Source organism: Rhamphochromis sp. 'chilingali' (assembly GCF_963969265.1).
Source record: "Rhamphochromis sp. 'chilingali' genome assembly, chromosome: 15".
In the NCBI taxonomy this organism is placed as follows: Eukaryota; Metazoa; Chordata; class Actinopteri; order Cichliformes; family Cichlidae; genus Rhamphochromis; species Rhamphochromis sp. 'chilingali'.
This window is the reverse complement of record NC_137942.1, coordinates 36,996,665-37,015,567: the sequence shown is the minus strand read 5'-3', so window position 1 is coordinate 37,015,567 and position 18,903 is coordinate 36,996,665. Positions and strand designations below refer to the sequence as shown.

Here is an 18,903-nt window from a genome sequence, read left to right as displayed (position 1 = left end):
TCTAATCGCTCTAATAGGATATTATGGTCAACAGTATCGAACGCTGCACTGAGGTCTAGCAGGACAAGCACAGAGATGAGTCCACTGTCAGAGGCCATAAGAAGATCATTTGTAACCTTCACTAAAGCTGTTTCTGTGCTGTGCTGAGCTCTGAAACCTGACTGAAACTCTTCAAATAAACCATTCCTCTGCAGATGATCTGTTAGCTGTTTGACAACTACTCTTTCAAGGATTTTTGATATGAAAGGAAGGTTGGAGATTGGCCTATAATTAGCTAAGACTGCTGGGTCTAGAGATGGCTTTTTGAGTAAAGGTTTAACTACAGCCAGCTTGAAGGCCTGTTAACAAGATAATCGACCTCTGTTGGGGTAGCGTTCAGATAGCTGCTCTGCTCTGTGTTGGTACAGGGCATTGGAGATGATAACAGTGGGTGGATTATATTCTTAAACTTAGTTACAGTGCTTTCAGAAAGACATCTACTTTGATAAAGTCTACTCTTCACCGCTGTGTAATCAATTATTGTAAAAGTAAATGTTATCAGGAAATGATCAGACAGGAGAGGGTTTTCAGGAAACACTGTTAAATGTTCAGGTTCGATGCCATATGTTAAAACAAGATCTAGAGTGTGATTAAAGTGGTGGGTGGGTTCTTTTACATTTTGAGAGAAACCAATTGAGTCTAATAACAGATTAAATGCCATGTTGAGGCTGTCATTTTTAGCATCTACATGGATGTTAAAATCACCCACAATAATTATTTTATCTGAGCTCAGAACTAAATTAGATATAAAGTCTGAGAAATCAGACAGAAACTCTGTGTAAGGCCCAGGTGCACGATAGATGATAACAAGTAAGACTGGTTTCTGAGTTGGGGTGGACAATGTTAAACATCAGGCTTTCAAATGAATTAAAAGACTGTCTTGGTCTTTCATTAATTAATAGGCTGGTGTGAAAAATTGCTGCCACACCACCCCCCCGGCCTGTGCTTCGAGATTTCTGGTAGTTAGAATGACTCGGGGGTGTTGATTCATTTAAACTAACATAATCATCCTGCTGCAACCAGGTTTCTGTAAGGCAGAGTAAATCAATTTGTTGATCAATTATTAAGTCATGTACTAACAGAGACTTGGAGGAGAGAGACCTAATATTTAATAATCCACATTTCACTGTTTTACTCTTTGTGGATGATGTGGATACTGTATTGTTCTTTCTTTGTAATTGTTTATGTTTAAGTTGTTTGTTGCTGGTTTTTAGTTTGTTTTTTGTATTTTTGGAAGCTGACACAGTCTCTATGGAGATGGGTTTTTGGGGGGGTAGCAGAACGTGGTTTACCCAGAACACCAGAACAGGAAAGTGATGAACACAAACACCCACACAAACACACACATCTACATTCACTGACTCAGAATGTAGAGAAACACACATATGAACATATGCACAAGTTGATTGAGTGAGAAATGACACACATACCTGCAAAAAATCAAAATGCTGATTCAATTCACTGAGAAGTGATCCACACACACACATCTACAAGCTTGTGCAATAAAGAGTGACACACACACACGCTGATGCAATGAAGAATGCTTTACTAACAAATGCTGCACACAAACATCCGAATATGGAGTCGGTTACAACAATAAGAAACCATTGATTGTTTATTGGTTAAATGCATTTCATGCCACACAGAGGGCATCTGTGTAGATTTAGGGGACAAGGTCTAAAGTAGTTTGGTTGTGAAAACAATGTCTGTGCGTGATGTCTGTTGATGGCTTAAGGCCTCCACTGAATTGTGTACTGTGCTTCACACAGCCTGATAAGGAGCAGTGGTACAGAGTGAAAATGATGAGTGAATGATGTGAGTTTTATTTCGGAGAGAATATGAAAAGGTTGTGTTGATTTGACTCAGTTGTTTAAGTTTCTGCCAAAGCAAAACATTTGTGTGTAACCAGTGTCCACTATTGAATCAAGTAAATCCAACATGTCTTTGTCAGTGAAAAAAAAAAAAAAGGAGTTACGGTGCCTGTAGGCCTATACAATATAGTGTGTGAAGTTTTGGTTGATTTTTGGGTTTTGTTTGACACTAGGTTGATTCTATCAGTGAGGTTTGGATTGTTCTCTTTCTCTAAGAGAGAGAAGGATGGTTTTATGTTTGGACATGTTTCCAATGGGCCCCAGTATCTGTTATTATATGAGTGTTTTATTGTTTACGTCTGTTTTTTCTTTTGTTACAGTGCACTGAGATAAGAACATCAGAGAGGTGTGATCCACCGGTGGTGATATTTTGGTATTTTGTGAGTTCCTGATTTAACAAATCAGCTCTTTAATCCAGGCCTGAGAGATTGAACTTTAAAGCGCTATAAAATATTCTTACTGGAAAAAGTCGCAAAGTATTTTTCTCCATGATTATAATGGGCTTGGGAGAAATTCACTTATATGGGACATTGATCACATGAGAAGTCCTGAGCCTAAAAGGATTGCAGCGAGTCAATCCAGTCCAAAGAAGGAAAAACAAACAAGGAACTGTTTCCTTTAAAATGATGACGTCATCTTGCTGGTGATGGAGCCTCGAATAGGTTGCGCGTGAGACTCCATTATCAGCAATATCTGGTACGAATGTGTGTGGATGTATGCATGTGACTGGACTGTGATGGACTGACGACTAAAAGTTTAACTGACTTGATACTGAGACAAAAACGGTGCCGACTTTAGGATTAGTGAATGTCCACAACAATTCACCCAGCCTGTAAAAGAAGGGTGGATGTTTTGTCTTGCTTTGTTTTTGCAAGAACAGAAGAATGACAGAGACTAAAGAGCTGTAGCTTCACAGCAGTGTGAACTGCAGACTGAACCCTTTGGTTGCTAAGTTTGAGTTACTGATATTTGCATTAAGAAAATTGTGTTTTAGTAGCTGTGTTTATTAAGGTATCACATTATATTGTTGGGAATGTTAAATGCTAAAGTGAAGAAAAGGTTTGATTCCACTCATGACTGAGCATGTTATTATTAACCATAGTGGGTCACTGTAAAGAGTCAATTAATTGTATAAAGAAAAACAAACAAAAAAAACCCTCCACCGAGGTCTATGAATAAAAGGGGATTGATAGACAGCCACACTCAAAATGGAGATATGTAAGGATAAACACTGGTCCCCGCCTTTTGGGTGCTTTCTTGAAGTACTCAACACTTTAAAAGTAAGATTAAATAACAGGGGCATGTGCTGAGGGGTGGTGCTGCACAAGAACAAGAGTAAAATAAAGAAAATATTGTTTTTAGTTTTGAGAAGTGCAAATTAAAATGTACCATTACACTCAGAGGATCAATATGAAGCTTGATATTTGTTAATTTTGAATGAAGTACATGACTGGTGACTGTTCTGTCCTGAGCTTTTGTTTTTACAGCACCCGCTTGATCACACCAACAGTTTCTCGCCACCGAGGAGGGGTACTTGCAAAAAATAACGGGGAGGAATATCATCAAAACTGGAAAAAGGTAAGCCCCAAAGGGGGTGATAACGCCATAACTTTCATTTATGGTCAAATTCTCAAAATTTGACCCTGAACTCGAAAAATTCTTAAAACAATTAGAGACAAAGTGGAGACCTAGATAAATATAATGTCGTAAAACACATAAGGACGAAGTATTTGATTCAATAAGATGGTGAAATAACAAGCAGCAAAATGTTGATCATATTAATTATGTTTATTCAAGGGTGCAGAGAAGATTATTATTATTAAAGACAACAAATGACATAACAAAAATTAGAAGTGGAAAAAAATTTGCGTTAACGGTAATAAAATCAAAACAAAAAGGAATACTAACTTAAACTGTACTGACTGTTCACAAAACTAACTAAAATTAACTAGATTTATAGCAAAATGTGTTTGGTTGCATTGATGTGTGCGTGCCCTGCAATAGTAAAGTTAAGGCAGTACGTTAGTCGAGTCGTCTGTGTTGCTGCTCCGTCCACGCGCAGAATCAGGTCAGGAAATGTCGGGAGACAGCGCCAGAATAGAATTGAGGATGATTTTAATATGACTGTTTTGTAGACATAACAAGAGTCTTGCAGTGGAGAGGCACATAATGTCCTCCTGAGACCCAGAGAATAAGAAAAAACAGGGAGAAAATATTTTCGTTTTTTCTTTTTTTCTTTTAAATAAATCAAGTGTTATTAAAATAACAATCTCATAAGATGAAGATCAGGGACCAACCCAGAAGTCACTGACATTTCACTGGCTGTAAACTATTGGTTCAGGAATAAGGGATGGCACTGAACTTTCTATTTCAAAAAAGTCAATTTATTTAGGATATCTGAGGAAGTACTGATTTTATTTGGAGACACAAAGGAACATTTGGCACTCCCCTCATCTCACATCTGTTTCATTGTTACACCCAACCATTCTATAACTGAAATGCCTTGGACTGTTAACCATTTCAGGCAAGCGGAGTGAACCATATTTTGCTAGACTCTCATTGGATGGGGGCTTCCTTTATTGATCGTTGGAGAGAAGTCTTCATTACTGGTACTATTCAGGTCTTGTTCACAGGTTTGTCCCGGGTTTCTCAGCCAAGAGGAGCTTAAACTCCAGGTACTGTGAGTTATTTTCACACATTGAGATCACTGATAACTTTTAGCAACAACGTGATCTTGTAGAAACAACTAGGTGTTATGGATTCAACTATAATTGCGACTCTTATTTTTTACTTTACACTGTAAACCCCAACAGTCTACCTGACTTATAAAGTTTGTGGATATAACAATTAAAATTCCTCACAAAGTTGAAACAACTTAAAACTTTTCTGTTCAGTTAACGATTCAAACAGTTATAATTGTACATGGCTTAGAAGTTAAGAGTAAATACTGCTTTCTTAATTATGATTTTTGAGTAAATGTTTTTTTCCGAGCTCCGCATGTGTACGTCATGACGTCATGACGTCTTCTCTAACCTGAACGACGTTGACAGAAAATTCTGTTCAATATGGCTGCCCTTCTCGAGCGACTGGAGAACACATTTGGAGAAACTTGTAAGTAAAACGGAACCTTCGTTATGCTTATTTTTTCCGTAAAAAAGTATATTAATATGTTGCAGCCAATAACTTGTTTTCGAATGCGCTGTTGTGTTAAAAAGCACAGACCCAGGTGGTGAATAGTTGTTCGCTGTTGTTCGCGCCCTTTTTCAAACATAGATTATGTCGTCAGTTTTAACCGATTAAAACACAGTTTTACTAAGAATCACACAAAGAAAGGGTTTTAGTGATATTTTAACGACCCCTTGCCAACGCAAGAAAGTTGGCATTTTTACAACAGCAGCCTCATTGTTCGGCAGGTTTTTTTCTTCTTCTCATTAGCATCATTCAAAAGGGACTTAGCTAGCAGTGGCAACTTCTATCTAAAACAATTGAAATATAGCAAGGTGTTGTATATTTAGCGTGCTAATAAGGTTTTCAATATTTTTATTTTTTCTTCCAAGGCTGAAGACCAAAGACAAAAAGACAGAAAAAAAAAATTCAGACTGCAATTAATTTCAGGTGGAGACAGTAAACACAGGTGAGTTGAAAGATCTATTGAAGAGACCTTTCTTCATGGCCATTAAAACATTTTTAGGTTAAAAGACCTGTGTCATGAATCGCTGTGCGGCAGGCAGGAGTTGGACCCAAAATACAGGACTCAGACTCAGGGGATGAACTCAAAATCACAGCTTTAATTGCTGGTCACAGAAAACGAGCATACAAAACTAAACTGGGAAAATATAAACTCACAGCTTGCAGAGAGGTACACGAGGAAACACACAGTTTGAGGGACAACGCAGCACTGACTCAGAGAAACACAAGGTTTAAATACACTGGGAAGTAACGAGGGGAATGAGACACAGAAGGAGGGGACAGCTGGGAGAAATCAGAACTGACGAGACAAGGGAGCAAAGTAGGATACACTCACATGAGACACAGACCTTTAAAGTAAAACAGGAATTAGCACAGATGCAAACTAGACTAAGGGAGACAGAGCAACTAAGAAACACAGAGGGCAGCTACCAAATACTCAGAACTAAACAGAATACAAGAACACCAAACTAAGACACTACACTAAAGAATACGCTGGGACAACAAAGAGAACTAAGAACATAATACAAAAAACTCAGAGGCACAAGAAACTCAAAACACTGGGTCACTGACCCAGGACCGTGACAACCTGTTTTTTTTTTTTAAAATCATGCCCTGGCTTTGTCACACTGAATCATGTTGAAAAGATCTATTTTCATGGCTCCCCCCATTACCATTTCCTTGTACTTCTTTCTACCAGTCTATTTTATTTTGTGACATTAACATCTTAAATGTACCCCTAATTATTAATAGCTGTGTTAGTATTTATAATGCTTTTTTTTTTTATCATGTGCAGATCTACCAAGGGTCAGTGGCACAGTTCACCTTTTGTGGTAAGTTATAACACTTCATATGTGGTCACATAAGTAAGTTGTTTCATCAGTTGTTCAGTTCTTATAAAGTGTTGTATAATTGTACCAAATCACTGAGGATACATCCAATGTGTAAATCACAATCAACAATTTTACTGTGATATTCGCTCGTGTTTAGAGAATCTCCATTATCTTTGTTACTGAGTTTCCATTTTTGTAGGGCCAAATTTGTATTAAAAATTAATATTTTCATATGATGTGAAATGACTCAATCATTTCTAATTTTTAGAAGAAACCATTCATTAAGTCCCTTAAGGTGAAGATTTCATATATTGATACTGATAAAATTAACACAAATTAAAAGTTTCACTGATAAACACACAATTTTTCCTTGCTTTGAACCCCATGTTCTATTTAGATTACAGCTCTGATCTGGAGAACACTATTTTAAAATACTGTGTAGGGTTTTTGTCAAATGATTAAGAAACAGACTCTCTGTCACAAGAGACAGAAAGGTTGTATCTTAAAAGAAAAGTCTCCAAAATTTAGTAGAGTCTGATGTCATGCAGTTTCATAAACATGTATTCTCCCCAAAGAATGACACCTGAAAACTTTGCGTTAAATGAACTTTTCTTTTCCCTTTTTAGGAGGCGCCTGATATCAACGTGAAACGCACTGCAGTACTTCGTGCCCTTCCTTTATACCTGTGGGAGGAGGACCCAGAATTCTTTTAGACATGTAATGTAAGTGTATTTTTACATTACTTAAATTCTGCCAGTAAGATAAAATGCTATGGATTTTTTTAAATACAATTTAATACCCTAGCAGCTACCAAATTGTACAAACAAAATACCCTCTCTTTAGAAAACCCTCACACACAAACACACAGGTCAGGAGCAGGGCACAGGCGTATCACAGCACTATGGCTATGCTGCAGGTGGCCCAAAAACCAGGCTGAAGTCAAGATTTAGTTTCTTTTTGAGATAAAGTCATGAAATAAAAAATTACTTTTTTTTTTTTTAGAAAATAACAAAATTACAAATTATGTAATGCAAGAAGCTAACACATTAATGTACATTTTTCAAAAAAAAGTAGAGTACCCTAACTCGTTACAAAGTAACCCACTACACTGCTGAATGTTTTGCTAGATTACAGGTCATGCTTGTCACATTCTCTCAAACCAACCTTACTTATTTAATTGGGGCGATCGTGGCTCAAGAGTTGGGAGTTCGCCTTGTAATCAGAAGGTTGCCGGTTCGAGCCCTGGCTCCAACAGTCTTGGTCGTTGTGTCCTTGGGCAAGACACTTCACCCGTTGCCTACTGGTGGTGGTCAGAGGGCCCGCTGGTGCCAGTGTCCGGCAGCCTCGCCTCTGTCAGTTCGCCCCAGGGTGGCTGTGGCTACAATGTAGCTGCCATCACCAGTGTGTGAATGTGTGGATGACTGAATGTGTAAAGCGCTATACAAATACAGGCTGTTGTGATATTTTGATACCATGATAGCATTTACAGGATATTGTTTTATAGTGATATCATACATGAAACTGTTACTCAATAAGGCCCATTTACTAGTTGTTTTTCTCTTTCTCTGTGACCCAAGAATTAATGTGTAAGACTCACAGGTTGGTACCTCAAGGTTGAAAACAACACAGAGATCACTTCCTTACTCCCATCCTCCCTTCTTTATCTCCTAGAAAAGGCTCGTTAAAGGCCAGGTGGTTTGTTTCCGAATTCACTAATGAAAGAACTCTGTATTCTATGTCTAGGAGTGTATTTTGCTGGGATGATCATAATTTGTAGCTGAACTGATAAACTACACAAAGGATACTTCTCTGCTCACAAGGCAGGAAGACGTTTCCTTATTTGGTCTGTACCGGTCTGAACTGAGAATCTGCTGACACACGAACCTTTTTCTCTCTATATAAACTGTTGTGTATCAAATAAACCTTTGAGTCGATTGGGAAGGCAACCTAAAGCAGTCTCTGTTTTCTTGTTCTCCCAAGCTGCTCCCGAGCTCGTACTAACACGCTGAATGGCATACCTGAGTGTTACTTTAAATAATTAGGAATCTTAGAAGGAAAGGACAGAACTCTGCTTATCGGTGCTCGTGCCTTGGAGGGAAAACCGGGATGGACATTTTTTCCTTCAATTTGGTGTCAGAAGTGGGATCCGCTGATGAAGGTAAATATGCGTCTTTCATATTTATATAAAGACCGTATTATACCTCTCTCAGTGATCGATCCATAAAAAAACGGGATATGCTTACGAAGTTTCACTTAGTGATCCAGAGAGATACACTGACGACTTCCTCAGTCCCCGAATAAAGTAAATTAACCCTTGTGTGGTGTTGGTGGACCCGCTAGAGTTGTGGCTTTCCAAATTAACACTATCAAACAATTTTATGTTAAATTACTATGAATTAATGTGCTTCTCGTTTTTCTTTTATATAAAATGTTATAAATAAATCAGTTATAATCAAGTGGAAAGACACAACACATTTACACGTGAAAGAATAATTAATTGTTTAATTTTTCTTTAAAAAAAAAAAAATAATAAAATAAAATAAAAAAAGTAAGAAAAGAAAACTGAACACGGGTCTCACAGACCCGATTACCATACAAGGGTTAAAAGCAGTAAAGGTTAAAAGCAGAAAGACACAGGAAGCTCCCTGTTGTTTTGCGAGAAGTTGCTCGTTAAGTGAGAGTTGCTCACCCAAACAAAAATTGCTAGCAATAAATTTAAAGTGACCTCAGCTGTGCCGCAGCGAAAATACTAACCTAAATCCTCCTAGCGTGTAAACCCCTCTGGAAATCACTGAACATGGGTCAGAATTATTCAAAGACCACAGACAGGTCCGATAAAAATCTAAAGTACCTGTAAAACCAAAAATTAATAAAATACAAAATAAAGTCTCAAATAACGGCTCAGTACAACTCCCACTTCCGGTTACGTGTAACCCACGTCCGCGAATCGGTGAAGACTTCCATGATTACGTAACCAAAACATGCGGAAGTACTTACGTGACTGACGTTGTTTACAACTTAAGAACTGTAAGTTCAATGCATTCTAATTTATTTCCGGAGCCTTATCCCGAACGATTATCGCCAGAAAACAGGTCAGTAAAACTGAAGGCCAGTTCAGATACTACCACGAAAGCTAAAAGTGTTAAGATAATGTTGAATTTTGATGTTGAAGGCTCAGAGGAAAGTGAGAAACTAATGTACGCAGGATTACCCGCTCCAGCACAGCAAGGAAGTTTCAGAGGACGGAAGGATAAGAGTAGAGATGTTTGTTTTTGCTGTGGAAAGGTAGGACACTGGTCCAGAGAATGTCGCTTTGCAGCCACCAACAGGGCACACGCGCCTCGACCACAGAACGCAGTACAAGTTCCTGCCACTAGGCGTCAGCGGAGCTCTTCCAGTCAAGGTAACTGGCAACCACAAGAAATATGCAATACTGGCCCCACATCTGGAATACAGTCTTATAATCCACAAGGTGGACAAGCTAGAGGTGCAAATTTAGCTCAGTTTTCCAGCAGCCGCAGACACCCAGAGCAAAAATGAATTTGTGTATTTCATTTAACATAAAGGGTGAAATGTTTGCTGACACTGATAACAGCCTCTGTTTTCTCTGCCCTATGTACCGACATGATGGAGAAGGAACATCCTCTGTGTCAGCTGGACCCTCAGCAGAAAATGAACTCAACATCCTTGTATTCCACGTCACACACTGTGCCAAAAAACGTGTACAAATATAACAAGCCACACTTTTGTTTCTCTCACACTGTTCAACAACATGATAACTGCTCACACAAGTGAAGGTCAAACAGTGATTTTGTCACATAACTCGGACATAGGTTACGACATAACTATACCATGTCGACACAGATCTAACCTACCCTATCCACTGTACTATTTCTGCAGTTACGTTGCCAGCTGAATACCAGAATATGACATTATGGTCAAAAAGTGAGAATGATATAGGATTTATTGACTGTACACTTTATCACGCACACCTATTAAAACACAACAAGCCAGTATATGTCAAGCAATGTCCCATTTCTGCCGAAAAAGCCTCAGCTCTAGATGTCATCATAGGAGATTTATTGACTATAGGAGTAATAAAGCCCACACTCCTGTCAATCCTGTGCCAAAGCCTAACAAACCTGGCGTATGGCGTTTTACACAAGACTTAAGGCAAATTAATGCAGTCATTATGTCTCTGCCACCTCTCAGACGTTCCCAGCATATTGACATGTATTCCATACAGAGCTATACATTTTACCGTGGTGGATTTATGCTCTGCCTTTTTCTCATTACCTGTGCATGAAGACACACAGCCGTTATTTGCATTCACACATAGAAATAAGCAGTACACTTGGACTCGTTTGCCCCAAGGCATGGTAGACAGCTCTGCTGCTTTCTCAATGGTGGTCCGTGCTACCCTGGACAGCTTCACTCCTCCAGGGCTGTACTGGATGACCTCCTCCTCTGTGCTGAAAGTGAAAAACTATGTCAAACTGCTACACACATGCTTCTCCAGCACCTCCAACAGACTGGCCACAAAGCATCAGCAAAGAAAATGCAGTACTGTCAGACTTCTGTTCAATATTTGGGATTCACACTGTCTCACGGAAAACGTTCCATGACTGCAGACAGGGTCAAAGCTGTGACCTCCGTCCCTCGGCCCACTACACAGAAGGAAATGTTGTCCTTCCTAGGCATGGTGAACTATTGCAGACAGTGGATACCAGACTGTTCTTTTCATGACCACATTCTGCGTGACTGTTGTAGAAAAGACAAGCCTCCTCGAATACTGTGGTCCACAGAAATGACTGCCTCTTTCAATGCCTGTGATTGTTCAGGGAATGCCGGCCTGCCTGAGAGCAGTAGCAGCTTGCTCTATCATGATAAGGGACTGCGAGAAGCTTACACTCTCACATGACACTATTCTACACACCAATCACCAGGTCACGACCATTGTAGCAAACATAACTACACAACATATGCAAATCTCACTATAAAAGCGAGCAGCACACCCAATTCGCCAGCACATTTATTGATCCTATGCTGTGTTCTTCTGACCGACAGGATGGCTCAGACAGGCTTGATGTTCATGACTGCATGACACGTATACAGGAATCCAAAGGAATCACGTCCAGATTTAGAGCAAACACCTATCCCAGACTCAGCCACGGTTTATGCGGACGGGTCCTGTTCAAGGCCGAATGACAACTCATTTCTTTGTGGCTATTCAGTGGTAACAGTGCCTGACATCATACTAGAGGCTCACTCATTACCATTTCACTCAGCACAAAAAGCAGAGCTCATGGCTTTAATACGCGCCTGTGAGCTCCATTTGGATAAGCGTATGACAATTTACGCAGACAGCCGCTATGCATTTGGCGTTGTGCATGACTTTGGCACATTGTGGAGACAGAGAGGATTTAGATCTGCTGATGGAAAATCGATTGCTAATTCTGATCTTGTGCAAAGACTTTTGCAGGCTATACAGCTGCCATCGGCCGTTGCAGTTGTAAAAACGAAAGGACACAGTACAGCTGACACAGACGAAGCAACAGGTAATGCCTTAGCAGACGTGACAGCCAAGGCTGCAGCTGCATCACAGCTCCCACCTCCGCAGGAAGTATTATCTGTGCCCCTACAGCTGCCACTTGTTACACTCCCAGACTATTTAGAAACAAATGTTGATTTAAAATTCATACAAGAGCAAGCCTCTGCATGTGATTACACCTATTGGGAGAATAATGACTGTACCTTAGATGACAGAGATGGCTTATACAAAAATCTTAAGGGTTTGATTGCCCTCCCATATTCCCTGATGCCAGTCCTTGCCCGACATTTTCACTGTGTGAGTCATGTCGGACAAGGAGGGGTAATAGGGACAATAAAATCAAGATTTGTAATTGAGAAAACATCACATGCAGTAAAAAGCATATTAGCAACCTGTCTAACATGTGCACGAACTAATGTAGGGAGACCAAAAGCGAAACATCAGCATTTACCACAACCAGATTTTCCATTTCATACATTATGACTCCATCTGCAGTAACCAAATTATCTCCATTTGAAATAAGACTATTTCCAACACCATGGTCAGCTTCCAGAGGGGCACCGCTAGTAGAAGGTGATGTATATTGCATTGACCACTGATGTTCACAATCTGGTAGAAAAACTGAATAATAACTATCAGAAAGTTTGTCTCTCTCAGCCTTTCCCCTCCACAGTTCCACCAGTGGAGACAAGGAGATGCGTGTTGGTGAAGCCGCTAAAACCAAGGACACTCTGGGAGGCCGCGCGTGTTCCAGCCCCAGACTGTACTGGCAGTGACGAAGAACCAGCATCCTCACAGACGGACAACCTCAGTGGATTCATGCCAGCAGGGTTAAGACCAGCCCAATCGGACCATCTCAGGCGTCGATCAAGCAGATGACATCTCCGGCGGGCCAACGCCCGGAACCAGAGCAAATAAACACACGGGTAGACGACATCTCCGGCGAGCCAGCGCCAGGATCCAATGTACATACACACACACACAATCACTGATTAACACACAACGCCTGAAAGAACAACAACAAGGTACTCAAACATCCAGCAGGAACAGAAAGCCAAAAGTACCACATGATGTCTAACCTGATAAAGCTAGACTCATTCCATCCTGATAATGGAGAAAATGAAATGCCCATTGTCATCATACGACGCTTATTCTGTGTCTCTCGAACCTGGGACCAGGCCAGAAGACGACTGAAGAACTGTTTTTCTTATATATTTAGGTTATTTATCATATCTATCGCATTAACCTTCGCATTAACCTTAGGATTTTTCTTTGCTATTTTGTATTGTAAACTGCAACCATGTTCACATTTCTGCGGGTCATATTTTGCTGACTATACCTCATGCTCTATTTTGCAAGACACATACTTAATGCACTCCTTACGTTCCCTAAAATCAGTAAATAGCAACATAGACGCCACTAATAAACCATCTTATGCGCCCTCTAGAGCAGGAGTCAACTCCTGGTATGAAAATGCCAGAACAGCCGCTCGTGATTTAGGAAACAGTAACTGTTATGTCTGTTCAAAGGCTAATCCAGAACAGGTAATAGTAGGATACCCCATATCCGGTTTCCCCCTCACTGAGGGACTAGAGAAAATCGGCGGAGATAATGCTCTCCTTAAAGACACTTTACAGTTGACTCTGAGCCCTCTCGACTGCCTACTTAGACACGCACACACACCAACTAACCCTGAGACTCCATTAGGCGAATTATTGAAGTTATCTAATGACACCGCAGGGACCTGCGCCCCAATGAAACGCCCTAAGAATAGGTTAAAACCCTCACTGCCCTTAGGACAGATCCCTTTTCATTTTAATACTAGTATGATATGTCTGCGCAGACTAAAGTTAACTGGCCCAGACACCCACATAGATTATACAAAGGATAACTATACATTCTTCTCTGACTCCCCAGGTGCACGCTGTAATGAGACATGGCTAGCTGTCTCTGTGGCTGAAGTTTTTATCATATCTGGAGGAACACACACACAGTTCAAGTTCGAGCGGAGAATCGATCATTGTTCCCCCAGAGGGTGTCTTAAATGATACTGACTGGGGGGAGTTAGTTAAATCACACATGGTCACGCGCCTAACTAGAGCAATCCCTAACGGTTATTGCTTGTGCAACAATACTCTTAGATTAGCTCTACCTGTTAATTGGACCGGTACCTGTGGTCTAGTAACTTTAGCCCAAGAACTACTAATACAACAAACCTCTGATCTGCCTGTATCCAGCAGACGTACAAAACGCTCCGCTTACTCACATAACGTTTACAGAGATGTATGCTGTACTTTCATTCCCAATAATACCGCCCCTAACGGTTCATTCACACAAGCTATGAATAGACTTGAAGCATTGAAGATAGAACTAATTGCCAATACAGGCCACGGTCAGTGGCTAGATAAGTGGCTACAGGACACGTTTGGAAAATGGAAGGAACTAATTGTAGCCTTTGTCACCATTGTAGCATGTATTATTTGTTTTTGATAATTATTGTCTGTTGTGTGATACCATGTATACTCTCTCAGAATTTTTGATATTAAGCTTACTCGAAGGACTAGTTACATTTATGATTTGTTTTAAGTTTATGATTTGTTTTTATATTATGTTATTACATTCTGTCTTTATACTATGTTATCATTTCATGATAAAAGGGGGGAACTGTTGTGATATTTTGATACCATGATAGCATTTACAGGATATTGTTTTATAGTGATATCATACATGAAACTGTTACTCAATAAGGCCCATTTACTAGTTGTTTTTCTCTTTCTCTGTGACCCAAGAATTAATGTGTAAGACTCACAGGTTGGTACCTCAAGGTAGAAAACACCACAGAGATCACTTCCTTACTCCCATCCTCCCTTCTTTATCTCCTAGAAAAGGCTCGTTAAAGGCCAGGTGGTTTGTTTCAGAATTCACTAATGAAAGTACTCTGTATTCTATGTCTAGGAGTGTATTTTGCTGGGATGATCATAATTTGTAGCTGAACTGATAAACTACACAAAGGATACTTCTCTGCTCACAAGGCAGGAAGACGTTTCCTTATTTGGTCTGTACCGGTCTGAACTGAGAATCTGCTGACACACGAACCTTTTTCTCTCTATATAAACTGTTGTGTATCAAATAAACCTTTGAGTCGATTGGGAAGGCAACCTAAAGCAGTCTCTGTTTTCTTGTTCTCCCAAGCTGCTCCCGAGCTCGTACTAACACGCTGAATGGCATACCTGAGTGTTACTTTAAATAATTAGGAATCTTAGAAGGAAAGGACAGAACTCTGCTTATCGGTGCTCGTGCCTTGGAGGGAAAACCGGGATGGACATTTTTTCCTTCACAGGCCATTTACCATTAAAACTGTGTCTATTCCAGGCGGACGCATTGGATGAGTCGACCCTCATTGACACTCCAGTTGCCCTTCTCACTGTGGTTACCGACAGCGCTTCCCAGTCCAGTCCATTTTACTTCCTCTAGCATGGCTGTTGTGGTGAAAGGCGATTAGGTGATGCGTGATATTCCCAGATTTGCAAATGCATTTGGTTTATTGTTTGGCTTGATCTATGCTCTGCATTTAGACTACCCCAGGAAGCTGGTTCACACATTTGCCTTTGTCCAAAATATCTTCATGGGGCTTGATGACGGCAAACCCCTGAAACCCCTGCCTACATGCTCTTAAGGAATATAAGGCAATGTTTGTTAGGACACGCACTCTGTTACTGAGCACTTTGTTTGAAGCACTTTCAGCACTTTAAGTTTACTACAGCCTTTGGGTGGATTTAACTCCATCAGTTTACCTAATTTTCCTATACTTGACTGCCTTATCTGGTTATTTGGAAGCTGATCGTCTTTGTACCCATTTTAAAAATTGTTTTTCATTTCTATTTTAAAAAAAGTGATTAGTATTTGACTTTTTGTTTTGCATTTTTGTGTATTTTGAGAAAGATGCAATTAGGACTGATGTCGTCCTTTGTGATTTTATAAAAAGATAAATGTTCTACACAGAATTTATAATGCTCACTTTATGGTGCCGATGTCCATGTTAGTTGTTTTATAAAAACATTTGTGATGTTTTTAAATTTTCATGAAAAAATGTTAAATAAACAAAATTTAAAGTAACTGAATTTCCGTACTTTTTTTTTTTTAGTAGTCTACACTCAAACATTGAAACATAAATATCTTTTAATTAATAATCAGATAATTTGAGTTTAGGTTGTAATATAATTGCATTGTGTTGCATCAAAATAATAAACTACAAGAAACACAAAAATATTGAAATTAAATTATACAGTCTTTGAGTAAAGCTCAATTAATAAAATATAGAATATAATTTAAAATTTTTAGGTTAACAATAAATACAAATTCTGAGTACCCCATACTTAGAAGATATGAGTTTTTGTACTTAAATCTTTTGAGGTAATCAGTTTCCACAAAAGTTTTAAGTTCAGTCAACTTGTTCGGGTTTACAGTGTACTGGAAAAGATTTCGGCATTTTACCCATATTTTATTTTTAACTCAAAATCAAAATTCCAGATTCTACTACATGTTGGTTTTGCACCAGATAGGATGACAGATTTCAGGTGGCCCTGTGTCTTTCTCTATTACATCTGCCACTGCATCTCGATAATCTTTGTGTGGCTTCTAGTGGGTCCTGACCCTCTCATATGTTGAAAAATCTATGTTTGAATCTCCCTTAATAATTGTGTTAAGAATTCTCTCCGCCTTTGTCAAAAGTTGTGTATTAGGAAAAAGTGAAATAAATATAAATATAAAGTCCCAAGGTGTAGAGCACACATTAATAAATTAGTCATGTTCTCTGTGAAAGTAAATGAGCCTAAGTCTTAAAGACCCCTCAAATTATTTACTAGATGTTTATTTTTTGAATAAAATAAAAATCTGAGTTTAACAGAACATTTTAATTGTAAATATCAAGCTTACCTTTCTTTCTTCCATAAAATGTGCTTGTGGGCACGCCAGCCATTTTGAAAAGGTGGGAAAAACAATTGGCAAGGCCACACCCCCACACATGTGATATAATTTTAGTGGTACTGTTGTCCTCTCTAAGAAACATCAGGACTTAGAGGAGTGGCAAGTAGAGTATGAGGGACATTTATAAAACTAAAAATCCCACTAACCTTAAAGTGCTCTTGAAAAGCTCACACAAGAAGGTTAACCTTGTTTACCTAGAAGACCTCATCAGGGGGAGCACACTCCCCCTCCTTGAAGAGCTCACCCACTCAACCCGCATCCCCAGAAAACAGCTAACCCCAGATAACGCTGCGTGATGTATTCCGAGACAACAGGACTGGGACATCTAAATAAAGGTGTGAAACAATCGCCTTCAAAAGGTTATCAATTCACTTCAACCAAAATTAGGACCACTCGGTGCGGCAAGAGTTAATAGTTATTAGTCTCAACACCCAAGGATAACCAGAAGAGCATGATTGATATGATGGAACTGAGATTTAGTTACACTTAATTTTGCAAAACACAAATAAAACTAAATTGAAACTAAGGATTTTCAGAAAATAAAAACTAGACTAAACTAGCAAAGAATTGGTAAATACTAATTACAACTGGTAAAAATTGAAAATCTGGAGTCGAAACTAAATAAAAATAACAACTAATGGAAATGGTGAAAAGTTTAAAACCCTGGAGCAGAGATTGGCAAATCTGACCAGGATACGTTATAAAATGGATTGTCAGGATAGTCAGCGTTAAAGCCACTTTTGACAGTCCATACTAGGATGGCATTGGACATCTTCGGGGTGGGAGAGGGTTGGTGTGACCAGGGTGTGGTTTGGCTTGTTGTATGTATATTTGAGATCATATGGCTCTGGATGGACCAGTTACCAGGGCATGGAAGGAGGACAGACTCATTAAAGGAGGAGAAGGAACTTCCTGGGATTGGAGATCCTCTGGGTGAGTGGTTGATTAAAAGCATGCATAAAATAGAAGTTATCTGTTGTTATTGATTGGTAATAGATTGATAATTGGCCACATTTACAGCTGTATTGACTTGTTGTGGACGTAGTCGACTTCAGGTTTAAACACTCTAATTAACAGGTTGAAAATAGGGACATTAAAGGAAGAGTATGCAGCGCCACCCTGTCAGACACCAGTGATGGTGGAGCTCACTGATGAATCAGGTGAGCTGGATTCATGGCTGATTCAAAACTAAGATCCCCCTGCTGTAGTCAAAAAGGGGAGAAAAAGGGGAAATAAAATTAAGAATAAAAGGCATTTATAAACGTTTAGGTGTCAAGTGAAACGGGACAAAAGGGGGTGTTTTACTGTTATTTTCAATGTCAGCATTATTATTGTATGAGAATCATGCAACAAACATTGCATCGATGATTATTTATTGAAGCTTTTGACCTTATACTAACATCTGTGTTCCTGTGATTGTTATAACCTCTGATGAATCTTTTATTTACAGGTGTTAGGATAATGATATAATTTTTCATTGCAGGTGTAACCATGATCATTTTTATACATATTGCAATTTGTTGCTCATTGTAGGGTTGTGCTCAAGTTATTAAGGGTTAATAGCTACAGTCAGCGCGAATGTCTGACCGATCTATTGAGGGAAAAGGCTTCGAGCATAGAAGGCCGCACGCGCTTACAAAACACTGATATCATGTTATTCTTTGTGATCTTTTCTTCAATTATGTCTTTAAGGTTAGTTTAAATAGCGGCAGTTAATTAAACGACATTTATTAAAATATTAAATACCTGAGTCAGACCATTACACGCAGATCACCTTAAGAGTCTGGGAAACTTTGTAGCTGCCTAACTTTTTTTGAATGTTCTAGCTCCGTTGATTTGACACATTGGAATGTGTCAAAAAAGGGGGGGGGGGGGAAGTTGAGCTTTAACATCAAACAAGGTTATCTTGAAAGGTGCTATATATATAAAGGATTAT

General features: G+C 39.3%; 2 long non-coding RNA genes across 2 annotated transcripts; both read left to right on the top strand.

Moving 5' to 3' along the window:
- The first annotated feature begins 4,954 nt into the window (after positions 1 to 4,954).
- Positions 4,955 to 5,705, top strand: LOC308410954. The gene is made up of 3 exons (XR_013974318.1): positions 4,955 to 5,021; positions 5,468 to 5,544; positions 5,638 to 5,705. It is a non-coding gene; the product is annotated as an uncharacterized lncRNA (long non-coding RNA).
- Positions 5,706 to 5,938: 233 nt separating this feature from the next.
- On the top strand, positions 5,939 to 16,012 carry LOC308410950. Its single transcript, XR_013974314.1, has 3 exons — positions 5,939 to 6,430; positions 7,057 to 7,152; positions 15,354 to 16,012. It is a non-coding gene; the product is annotated as an uncharacterized lncRNA (long non-coding RNA).
- Positions 16,013 to 18,903: the final 2,891 nt, after the last annotated feature.